Genomic DNA, 12,276 nt, shown 5'->3' with positions numbered 1-12,276 from the left:
GAGGTCCTCGACTTAAAACCTTTTAAAAAACCGTATCGCTCGCGGGGGCGGTCAATTATGACCGCCCTAGCGAGAAGTTTTCGGCGACTATGTTATTGAACAATGCGAGAGCCCGCTGGGGCGGTCAAACGAGACATTCTCGTCGAAAAATGAATGCAATGCCATGCAACTACCTAAATGCAAATGATGCGATTAATAAATAAAGAAAATATAATTAAGATCAATATAAGGAGTAGAAGTAGTTCTCAATTTATAGTCTAGAGCTCGACTTTTCACCCATGTCCTCAATGACTGTCATGGAGCCGAGTGACTCCAATTTGTGGCTCAATTGTGCCACCGATATAGTGCTTCAATCTTTGAGCGTTCACAGTAAATGTCCCTTCCTTGCCATCATGCAACACCACTGCACCTAGGGGTGTTCATCGGTCGGTTCGGTTCGGTTTTCGGTTTTTTATTTCGGTTTTTTCGGGTTTTGGTTTTACAAATATATAATCCGATATCCGAACCATTTTTCTTCGGTTCGGTTCGGTTTTCTACCGAAATGGTTCGGTTATTTCGATCGATTATTTCGGTTTTGATACAATTATTTAAATTAACAATATAAAGATATTATAAAATATAATATGTTATCTTTTTAAATGATTTCTTAGTAAAATATTTAAATATAAGTACAAATGAATTACATAAACAATAATCAACTAAGTATTATTCAAAATAATTCTTTATTCATTAATATCATCTCAATAAATAATATAAAATAAAAATAATATTATTAATTTAATTAAATTTCGGTTTTTTCGGACGGTTCGGTTTTGAAATTTATATTCCGAAACCGAACCAAATTAATTTCGGTTTTAACATTTATATTCGAATTATAAAATTCGGTTTTCGGTTCGGTTTAGTGTTCGGTTTTTTCGGTTTGGATTTTCGGTTTTTTCGGTTTTATCCGAAGTTTGAACACCCCTAACTGCACCCGATGGGAACACCTTGGCTTTAGTGAATGGTCCTGACCACCTTGACTTTAGCTTGCCCGAAAAGAGTCGTAAGCGAGAATTGTATAACAACACCGCTTCACTCACTTTGAATTCCCTTCTTATAATGTGTTTATCATGGGCTCGTTTGGTGCGTTCCTTGTAAGATAGTGCAAGATCATAAGCTTTTCCTCGAAACTCATCTAACTGATTCAACTGCAGCAATCGTTTTTCACCTGCAAGAGCAAAATCAAAGTTTAGTGCTTTGGTCGCCCAATATGCTCTATGCTCTAATTCTACTGGTAGATGACATGCTTTATCAAAAAGCAACCTATATGGTGTAGTGCCTATAGGTGTTTTAAAAGCAGTACGATAAGCCCACAAAACATCATCTAACCGAATGGACCAGTCCTTTCTATTCACATTAACCGTCTTCTCTAGAATCCTCTTAATTTCTCGATTGGATACTTCAACTTGTCCACTACTTTGGGGATGGTATGGAGTGGAAATCTTGTGGGTGACACCATATTTGCCCAACAGTTTATCAAAAATTTTGTTGCAAAAATAGGTGCCACCATCACTTATGATTGCACGTGGTGCACCAAATCGATTAAAAATATGTTTCTTCAAAAATTTTAACACCACTTGTGCATCATTAGTGGCACAAGCCTCTGCCTCCACCCATTTAGATACATACTCCACTGCCACCAAAATAAATTTCTTTGCAAAAGACGCAGGAAAAGGACCCATAAAATCAATCCCCCACACATCAAATATTTCACACTCAACAATGTTATTTAAAGGCATCTCATGACGTTTGGAAATATTACCTGTGCGTTGGCATCTATCACAATTGAGAACATACAAACGAGCATCCTTAAAAAGAGTTGGCCAATAGAAGCCACATTCAAGTACCTTAGATGCCGTCCGTATGGGTCCAAAGTGACCACCTACCTCACGGTCATGACAATGGTTCAGAATTTGATTGGTTTCCTCCTCCGCCACAAATCTTCTTATCATGGAATCTGCACAAATCTTAAACAAAAACGGTTCCTCCCAAAAATAATATTTCACGTCTGAAAAGAATTTCTTTCTTTGGTGAAACAATAAATTAGGTGGAGGTGTGCCAGTGACAAGAAAATTTGCAAAATCGGCATACCAAGGGTACGCATTTATCTCAAGCAATTGTTCATCAGGAAACCAGTCATCTATATCATCGTCAATGCCCTTAATTCTAACATGCTCAAGCCTAGACAGATGATCAGCAACTACATTTTCCACACCCTTTGTATCTCGAATCTCGAGATCAAATTCTTGCAATAATAAAATCCACCGCATCTTTCTTAGCAAGCAAGTATTTTAGGGCAGAATGATCTGTATACATAGTTACTTTAGACAGAACAAGGTATGAATGAAATTTGTCGAAAGCAAATACTATAGCAAGTAATTCCTTTTCAGTAGTAGCGTAATTCAATTGAGCATCATTTAAAGTCTTACTTGCATAGTAGATGGTATGAAATACCTTGTTCTTCCTTTGACCCAGCACCGCACCAACAGCTACATCACCTCAAACGGTAACTCCCAATCAGGGACAGTCAGAACAGGTGCTGTCACCAAGCTTTCCTTGAGTATCTCGAATGCATTCAGACAAGTAGAATCAAAATTAAATTCAGCATCTTTCATCAACAAAGAGGATAAAGGTTTAGCAATTTTAGAAAAATCTTTAATAAAACGCCTATAAAAACCAGCATGCCCTAGGAAACTTTTAACTCCTTTTATTGATGAAGGTGGTGGTAGGTTTTTTATTACTTCCACCTTGGCCTTGTCGACCTCAATTCCATTATCTGATACTTTGTGTCCTAACACAATCCCCTCTTGAACCATAAAATGACACTTCTCCCAATTTAACACCAAATTGCTCTCTTCACATCTAATTAACACCAAGTTCAAATTCTCTAAACATTCATTAAATGAGGAGCCAAAAATAGAGAAATCATCCCTAAAAATTTCAAGGAAATTTTCAATCATGTCATGAAAGATAGCGGTCATGCATCTTTGAAATGTTGCAGGTGCATTGCATAAACCAAAGGGCATACGCCTAAATGCAAAAGTACCATAAGGGCAAGTGAAAGTAGTTTTCTCTTGGTCCTCAGGTGCAATTGTGATTTGATTGTATCCCGAATATCCATCTAAAAAGCAATAAAATTCATGACCTGCTAATCGTTCAATCATTTGATCGATAAATGGCAAGGGAAAGTGATCTTTACGGGTTGCATCATTCAATTTCCTATAATCTATGCACACACGCCAACCCGTAACAATTATAGTGGGAATCAACTCATTTTTTTCATTAGTAATAACAGTAATCCCACCCTTTTTAGGCACACATTGTACAGGACTTACCCACGCACTATCAGAGATAGGATAGATAATACCTGCATCCAGAAGTTTAATTGTTTCAACTTTTACTACCTCTTGCATCTTTGGATTGAGTCTCCTTTGTGGTTGTGCTAGAGGTGAGTATTTATCTTCCATCAGAATTTTGTGCATGCAGATCGAAGGACTTATCCCCTTTATGTCTGAAACCTTCCGAGCGAATGCTCCTTTATGCTCCTTAAGGACTCCCAAGAGTTTACTCTCCATATCATCTGTCAAAGAAGAGGAAATAATAACAGGAAATTTATTATTATCTCCTAAATATACGTACTTGAGATGTGGAGGTAGTGGTTTGAGCTCCAAAGTAGGTGGCTCCTCTAGGCTTGACTTTTGAGGCATTAAATCTTTTCTGTCTCCCAATTCCTCTAGTCTAAGCCTCAATTGCTTTCTCCAAGGTGGAATGGCATTCAAGTGAGCTACCATCTCCATCTTTTCCTCGTCTAGCTCGTCCTCCTGCTTTTCAGTAGTGAGAGTGGCCTCCAATGGTTCTTTCAATCCATCCTGCATAAAATCACAAACGAGAGAATCCAAGACATCAATACGAAAACAACTATCATTGTGCATTGTGTGCTTGAGAGTATTGAAGACAACAAAAATAATTTATTCTTCTCCAACTCTCAGTCTCAATTTCCACTCTTCAACATCAATCAGTGCTTTCCCTGTAGCCAGAAACGGTCTCCCTAGGATTAAAGGCATCTCTAAATCTTCCTCCATGTCAAGTACCACAAAATCTGCAGGAAAAATAAACTTATCCACTTTCACCAAAACATCTTCGATAATCCCACGTGGATACTTGACAGATCTGTCAGCCAGCTGCAACGACATCCTAGTTGGCTTGGGTTCACCTAATCCCAGTCTACTAAACACAGAAAAAGGCATCAGATTAATACTCGCACCAAGATCACATAAACTTTATGAAAATTAATGTCACCAATAATGCAAGGTATAGAGAAACTCCCTGGATCTTTTTGCTTAGGAGGCATCCTGTTTTGAACTAAAGCGGAGCAATTTTCAATCAAATTCACCGTCATATGATCTTCTAACTTCCGCTTATTTGCTAAGATATCTTTCAAGAATTTTGCATAACTTGGCATATTCAATAAAGCATCAGCAAAAGGAATGTTAATATGCAATTTTTTAAATATCTCAAGAAATTTACCAAATTGTGCATCTAATTTAGCTTTCTTCATTGCTGCAGGAAAAGGTGGAGGGATAAAAATTTTATTCTGTGCAATAGGTGTAGATGTAGAGTTAGAAGACTTACCACCTCGACTTTCCACCTCATCCTCATTGTGCTTGGTCTTTTCCTCATTAGACTCGAGTGCTTTTCCACTACGCAATTCCACAGCCTTCACATGTTCTCTTGGGTTAGTTTCCGTGTTGCTTGGCAAAGCTCCTTGCTCCCTATTAGCAATCAACTTAGCCAATTGTCCAATTTGATTCTCTAACCCTTTTATGGATGCATCTTGGTTCTGAAATCTCGTCTCTGTTGCAGAAATAAATTTAGTCATCATTTGCTCTAAATTGGACTTCTCCTCCCGAGGCGGTTCTGGCTTGAATCCTTGGTGCATCCCATATGGTGGACCTCTTTGTTGGCGATTTTGGTTGTTTTGACCTCCCCATGAAAAGTTTGGGTGATTTCTCCATCCCGGATTATATGTGTTCGAATAAGGGTCATTTCTAGGACAGTTCTGGAATCCCACTTGTTTTACCGGTGCTCCCTCAGGCACATAGAATGGATTGCCATCTTGGCAATCCTGCACGTCATGCTCACCCCCACACTTATCACAGAAAATTTCTTGCAGACGCATAGCCGACCCACTCATGCTCATCCCATCAATCTTTCTATTCAAAGCCTCTAACTGTGCTGAAACCGCCGACAAATCATTAACTTGATTAACTCCAGCACCTCGTCTCTGCCTATCAGACTGAGGATGATAGCTACTAGCAGCCATCTCCTCCAATAACTCATATCCTTCCTCAGTCGTTTTTCTCAGTAAGTTACCACAGGCAGCAGCATCTATCATAGTACGGTTAGGAGTAAGCAGACCGTAGTAGAAAGTTTGAACAACTAAGCCAAGAGGCAGCTCATGGTGTGGACATCTCCTCAACAAGTCCTTGTAGCGCTCCCATGCCTCGTAAAGTGACTCTTGCTCATATTGAGCAAAAGTAGTAATGTCGGCTCTAAGCTTCATAGTTTTCGACGGAGGAAAGTACTTGATCAGGAATGCCTTTGCCATATCCTCCCATGTAGTAATAGACCCTACAGGCAAACAGTTTAACCACGACTTAGCTTTATCTCTCAGTGAAAATGGAAATAAACGCAAACGAACAGCATCATCAGACATACTTGAGCATACATAACATCATTTTGCGTAGAGATATGTTTCAATTGTGCCTGATAAGACTAAACCACAGTACTGGGCTGGCAGGGAAAATCCACTACCACATACATGTGATCCCTGGTCATGCTTTACCGCTTTCAAATCCTGATCTAAACCCGGTCATGCTTTACCGGGGTGGAGAGGTCCTCGGACACGTTCACTGTAGTGACCCGTTCCAGAATCACCTACTAATGAAGAACTAAGCATGCAATTAACTTAATTAATAATAATCAGAGATAATAGCGGAAATATGGCCAACGACAGTAGTTATACAACCCAATCGAAATCAGAACAACTCAAAATATATTCGGTACAACCATATCGAAATAGAATAGTACTGAAACTAAACCAACCAGCTACTCACTGTCCTCCTCCTGCTCTTCCTGAGCCATCCAACCTGAGGCCTGCCCCGTGGGAATGGGGTGTCCAAGATAAATAAAACCGAGGACGTGAGCGATAAGAACGCCCAGTACAAAAGCATGAGTATACAAGCCTATATGAAATGCACATGCTATGATATGATACCAGGGTAGTCAAGAAACAGGATTAACAAAGGATCTCAAAATGCTCAGTCTAGAGGCGCCAAGTGGATAGTGCCGCGCGGTACTCCTCTGGGTCACTGCATCCACTACAAGAACAGACGTGGACCTAAAATGTCCCGGATCACCGAAGCCCTCCGGACCCGTCGGCCATTGTGTACTCTCGGTGTCCATGCATCCACAAGACAAGACAGGGCTGAGCGGCCCCACAAGATATAGCTTATCTCGAAAGAGATACAGCTCAACAGTAAAGGCTATCTCGAAGGAGATACGGCTCAACATGAAATGCAACATGCATCATAAAACGTGACATAATAGCATGCATCATATGACATATATCAATGCACCACATAATCATGCAACACATATAAGGATGTATACTCGACCAGGATATCTCGGATAGTACTTCCGTACCTCTATCACAGCAAGCCTAGCCTTACGCAACACCGCTAATCAGGTCTAGAACAAGCCTACGCATCAAAAGCATACCCAATGAACAATACTACCATGCTCGACTAGCAAAACCAGTACTACCAAAGGTTTAGGGTTTACCTTCGTCCGTCGACAGCCCTTTGATGTTGATTGCCTCGTAACTCAGGCGTCGCTACGCTACCAATCCTGGCAGCTCTTGGCTATCGCTCGACCGACAACTAACCCTAGAAACCTTCCAAACGTCTCAAATATGAGACACAACTCAAGAATTTGCAATGCAAAATGAGGAAATCCGAGCACTATTTATAGGCTATGTTCGGATCCACCGAACCCACTTCGGAACGTCCGAACTCCTACGTGTCCATCGGCTCTTGACACCTCATGATCGGATCCACCGAACCTACACTTCGGATCATCCGAACGTGCATGTAAACTGACGTGTCGATCAACTCTTGACACCTCATGATCGGATCCACCGAACCCACTTCGGATCGTCCGAACTCTTCGGTGCTACCGAACCATCTTCGGTCCGTCCGATCATGACCACGGTCAAAAATTACACATTAAACCTTCTTAATCACCATTAATCCGTTAATTACCCAATTTGGAATTCGGGCTACTACATTCACCGACTTCAAAACCCGTTCATAATTTGGTCACAAGACATTTAGCATACATCAAAAACGTAAAATATTTTCTTTTGCACGTCAAACATATTTACATGGCATTGGGAGATTTGTTGGATCTCGCTTGGGGCCACTGTTGCATATACTAACACGAGTTCAAATATTTATCTTTCATAACTTAGACGTATTAGTCAAGCTCACACCCAAAAATGACAAATTTCCTTATGACGTTCTAAATCTCTTGGGACTCAACCTCGTTTAATCGTCGTACTAAACCATGTAAAGGTCTGGGTACGGGTCCATTTCGCATTTCGAAGAAAACAAGGGCAAGGACCCCGTGTAAGGGTCCGGCTTTGGGTCCGTGTAACTACTGGAATTGTGAACCAACGGAATTTCCTACACTTGTGACTTAATCCTACTCACTCATCATAAGGTCAATGAACCAACACCTCAAGACACATCCTAGGATGTTATGGCATTGATTCAAACTCAAACAAAGCCCTAAAACAACTACGCATCACAAACAACGTAACACAACAAGTGAACACGATAATTTAACACCAAAGCTTTTCTTACGACTTCTAATGCACCCAAGGACCACCGACACGAAACGAAGTATCAAAACTCATCCCAACATCATATTCACAATACTTAAACGCAACAGCGATCACCCAACGGCTCCCAATGAAGCCTGCAACAATTAAACTTCAAGAACACATCAAGAACACATTTTTAGAAAATTACAGTTTGAGCAATTCAACGAAAACGATCATAACTCACTGTTTTTTGTCCAAAAATTACGAATTTACTGTCAAATCGAAGATATCGAAAAGTACTATGTTTTATATGTTGAAAGTTTTTCCAGAATATCGACCGAAAAGTATTTAAAATGACAGAAATTTTCGAGTTTCTAGATCTAAAATCGTTCAAAATCGATCCTACCAATTTTTGCTCAAACTTTGTACAACATACATAAACTTTTTTACACATAATAAACATAAAAACGAATACTATGATGAGATCGATGCATAAACGAAAGAATATACATGCCTTTAGATCTTTAAAATTACCGAACCGACGATACTGAAGCGAGAAGAATGGGAGGGTTGATCCGAAACAATTTTTGCCTCGGTTTTCGTGAAGAAAAGTGACAAAAACTTGCTGGAAAACTACAGGGGAAGAGGGTTGCTGCTCTTGCTTTCAAGAACCCTAAGTTTTCTTTAAAAAAAAAACTGAAGTGAAGGACGGTGAAGTGTGTGTGTGTGTGTTAAACGTAAGTGTGTGCTTGAGTTTTGAGGTAATTAGAGAATAAAAATTGCTTAATTAGATAATTAACCAGCTAATTAAGATACCAACTCAATTAACAAGTTAATCAAAATGGTAAACTAACACCCACTTTACTAAAATCTTCTAATTAAAATAAAATGCACAATTACTCATCTTTAAAAGTTTTACAATCCTAAAATCACTAAATAAATAAATTAGGCTTTTAAAATTACTAAAAACTTAATAAATCATTTAAAATGCCCCAATCTTAACTTAAAATAAAATACCACATTTTAAAATTGCCAAAAATCGTCGCTGATCACTTTTCCTCGATCTCGCATCGAATAATCATCTGAAACATTAAACTCAAGAAAATATTTTAACGTGCATCACATAAGCTTAATTAATTTAAAATAATGCATTTTAATAAATCATACATCGCTAAAAAAATCAATTTAAACTTAAATAAACAATTTAAATAAATGCATTGGTTTTACGTGTACTGATTTTTGGGCTCTACAGTAGAATTTATTTCATGAATTTTATATGTTCATGCATTAGAGTTTCTAGGTGCATTTCACGCTCGAACGAGGAACAAAGACCGGAGAATTTTCAGGAATTTTATACGTTGGTGATATTTCGATTTTTACACGTTTACGTTGATTTTGAATGATGTTAGTTATTATTAAACTGTGGTACTTTTATTGGAAAATAAATACGATTATTTTAACTAATATTTTGTAATTGCGAGCTTTTATATATAAAAAAAGCATATTTTCGCACTTTTAAAACGGTAGACGTTACAAGTACTTTGGTGTTCCGCAAGGTATCGTGAGTGGTAGGGACACAAGGTTCAGGAGAAGGTTTAGGACTGCTTTGTTCAATATGATAGGTTCGAAGTTGAATTTCTCTATTGCTAATCATCAATAAACCGATGGACAGATTGAGAAAATAAATCATTTGTTGGAGTAATATATGAGGCATTATGTGACAGCGAGTCTGCGTAATTGGGTGACATTGCGCAATTCTCATATAATTTGCACAAGTCATCGGCTACTGGTTTGAGTCCCTTTGAGTTGCTATAAAGTTTTCAACCAAAAGTACCTCATTAAGTTGCTTTGCAGAAAAGTTGGGGTGATTGTCCTGCTGCGTATCAATTTGCAGAACAAAACAAGAGTTGTTGTATGAAGCAAATGAAAGCTTGGCTAAAGCACAACACAGAATGAAGAAGTATGCAGATAAGGGAAGAAGGGATGTTAAGTTCCAAGTGGTGAGCAAGTTCTGTTGAAACTAACTCATAAAATTTGGATGAAAATCAGTGCTAAGGCAGTGCATCACGGGCTGGTTCCTTGATATGATGGCCCCTTTGAAATTATGACCAAAGTGGGGAAGGTTGCCTACATGTTGAAATTGCCCGATAGGTTAAAGATTCATCCAACTTTTCATATAAGTTTCTGAAGAAGTTTCAGGAAGATCAGATACGAGTGCTGTAGTAGCCCGAATTCCAAATTGGGTAATTAACGGAGTATTGGTGATTAAGAAGGTTTAATGTGTAATTTTGACCGAGTCATGATCGGACGGACCGAAGATGGTTCGGAAGCACCGAAGAGTTCGTAAGGTCCGAAGTGAGTTCGGTGGATCCGATCATTAGGTGTCAAGAGTTGATCGACACGTACATGTTCGGACGGTCCGAAGTGTATGATCGGAGGATCCGATCATGAGCTGTCAAGAGCCGATGGACACGTAAGAGTTCGGACGTTCCGAAGAGGGTTCGGACGATCCGAACATGGCCTATAAATAGTGGTCGGATTTCCTCATTTTGACTCGCCAATTCAGAGAATTCCATAGCATTTCAGTCGTTTCTGACAGGTTCTAGTCTTGTTCCGAGATTTGGGCACTAGCGGGGAGCTGCTGGTCTTGTAGCAGAGCTGTGCTCTAGTTGAGAGGATTTGGAAGGTTTCTAGGGTTAGTTGTTGGTCGAGCGATAGCCAAGAGCTGCCAGGAGTAGTAGCGTAGCGGCGCCTGAGTTTCAAGGCAATCAACATCAAAGGGCTGTCGACGGACGAAGGTAAACCCTAAACCTTTGGTAGTACTAGGGAGTACTGGTTTTGCTAGTCGAGCATGGTAGTATTGATTGAGTATGCTTTTGATGCGTAGGCTTGTGCTAGACCTGATTAGCGGTGTTGAGTAAGGCTAGGCTTGCTGTGATAGAGGCCTCAGGTTGGACAGCTCAGGAGGAGCAGGAGGAGGACGTTGAGTAGCTGGTTGGTTTAGTTTATCGGTATTGTTTTACTTCGATATGGTTGTATTGGATATTTTAGTTGAGTTATTCTAGACTTCAATTGGGTTGTATAATCGGTATTGTTGTTGACTTTTCCGCTGTTATCTCTGATTATTGTTAATTAGGTTAATTGCATGCTTAGTTCTTGCCTAGTAGGTGATTCTGGAACGGGTCACTACATTTATGGTATCAGAGCATGCATACGATTTTGGGATATAGATTTCTGTTTTGGGAATTCCGTTGACCAATTTACTAGTTTCTCCATTCTATGTTGTAGCAATGGCTGACCACTTTGGTGACGGGAGTAGTCAGGGGAGTGTAGGTCGATGGGGTGACCAGGACGATCATAGACGTCATTCTTTCTGTTTCTACTCCGATGGGTCATTCGGTTTTAGCCAAGCGTCTAGTGATGGGTTGTCCTTTAGATTTTGAGGGTAACGATGTTGTTATTTTTCGTTTTGTTCATCCTCTAAACTTGATTTCGAGGAAGAAATCGTTTTAAGGGGGGGAGAATGTAGTAGCCCGAATTCCAAATTGGGTAATTAACGGAGTATTGGTGATTAAGAAGGTTTAATGTGTAATTTTGACCGAGTCATGATCGGACGGACCGAAGATGGTTCGGAAGCACCGAAGAGTTCGTAAGGTCCGAAGTGAGTTCGGTGGATCCGATCATTAGGTGTCAAGAGTTGATCGACACGTACATGTTCGGACGGTCCGAAGTGTATGATCGGAGGATCCGATCATGAGCTGTCAAGAGCCGATGGACACGTAAGAGTTCGGACGTTCCGAAGAGGGTTCGGACGATCCGAACATGGCCTATAAATAGTGGTCGGATTTCCTCATTTTGACTCGCCAATTCAGAGAATTCCATAGCATTTCAGTCGTTTCTGACAGGTTCTAGTCTTGTTACGAGATTTGGGCACTAGCGGGGAGCTGCTGGTCTTGTAGCAGAGCTGTGCTCTAGTTGAGAGGATTTGGAAGGTTTCTAGGGTTAGTTGTTGGTCGAGCGATAGCCAAGAGCTGCCAGGAGTAGTAGCGTAGCGGCGCCTGAGTTTCAAGGCAATCAACATCAAAGGGCTGTCGACGGACGAAGGTAAACCCTAAACCTTTGGTAGTACTAGGGAGTACTGATTTTGCTAGTCGAGCATGGTAGTATTGATTGAGTATGCTTTTGATGCGTAGGCTTGTGCTAGACCTGATTAGCGGTGTTGAGTAAGGCTAGGCTTGCTGTGATAGAGGCCTCAGGTTGGACAGCTCAGGAGGAGCAGGAGGAGGACGTTGAGTAGCTGGTTGGTTTAGTTTATCGGTATTGTTTTACTTCGATATGGTTGTATTGGATAT

The 12,276-nt window shown here is 40.1% G+C and overlaps 1 long non-coding RNA gene and 1 other non-coding gene across 2 annotated transcripts in view; one reads left to right on the top strand and one right to left on the bottom strand.

The window, feature by feature from the left end:
• The window catches only part of LOC140818618 (uncharacterized), a 36,232-nt gene that overhangs the window by 7,268 nt on the left and 16,688 nt on the right, over positions 1 to 12,276 (bottom strand). The window lies entirely within an intron of this gene.
• On the top strand, positions 5,493 to 5,599 carry LOC140818898 (small nucleolar RNA R71). The gene has a single exon (XR_012115128.1). It is a non-coding gene; the product is annotated as a small nucleolar RNA R71 (small nucleolar RNA).

Source organism: Primulina eburnea, chromosome 17 (assembly GCF_022965805.1).
Source record: "Primulina eburnea isolate SZY01 chromosome 17, ASM2296580v1, whole genome shotgun sequence".
Classification (NCBI taxonomy): domain Eukaryota; kingdom Viridiplantae; phylum Streptophyta; class Magnoliopsida; order Lamiales; family Gesneriaceae; genus Primulina; species Primulina eburnea.
This window is presented reverse-complemented; position numbering and strand designations above follow the sequence as displayed.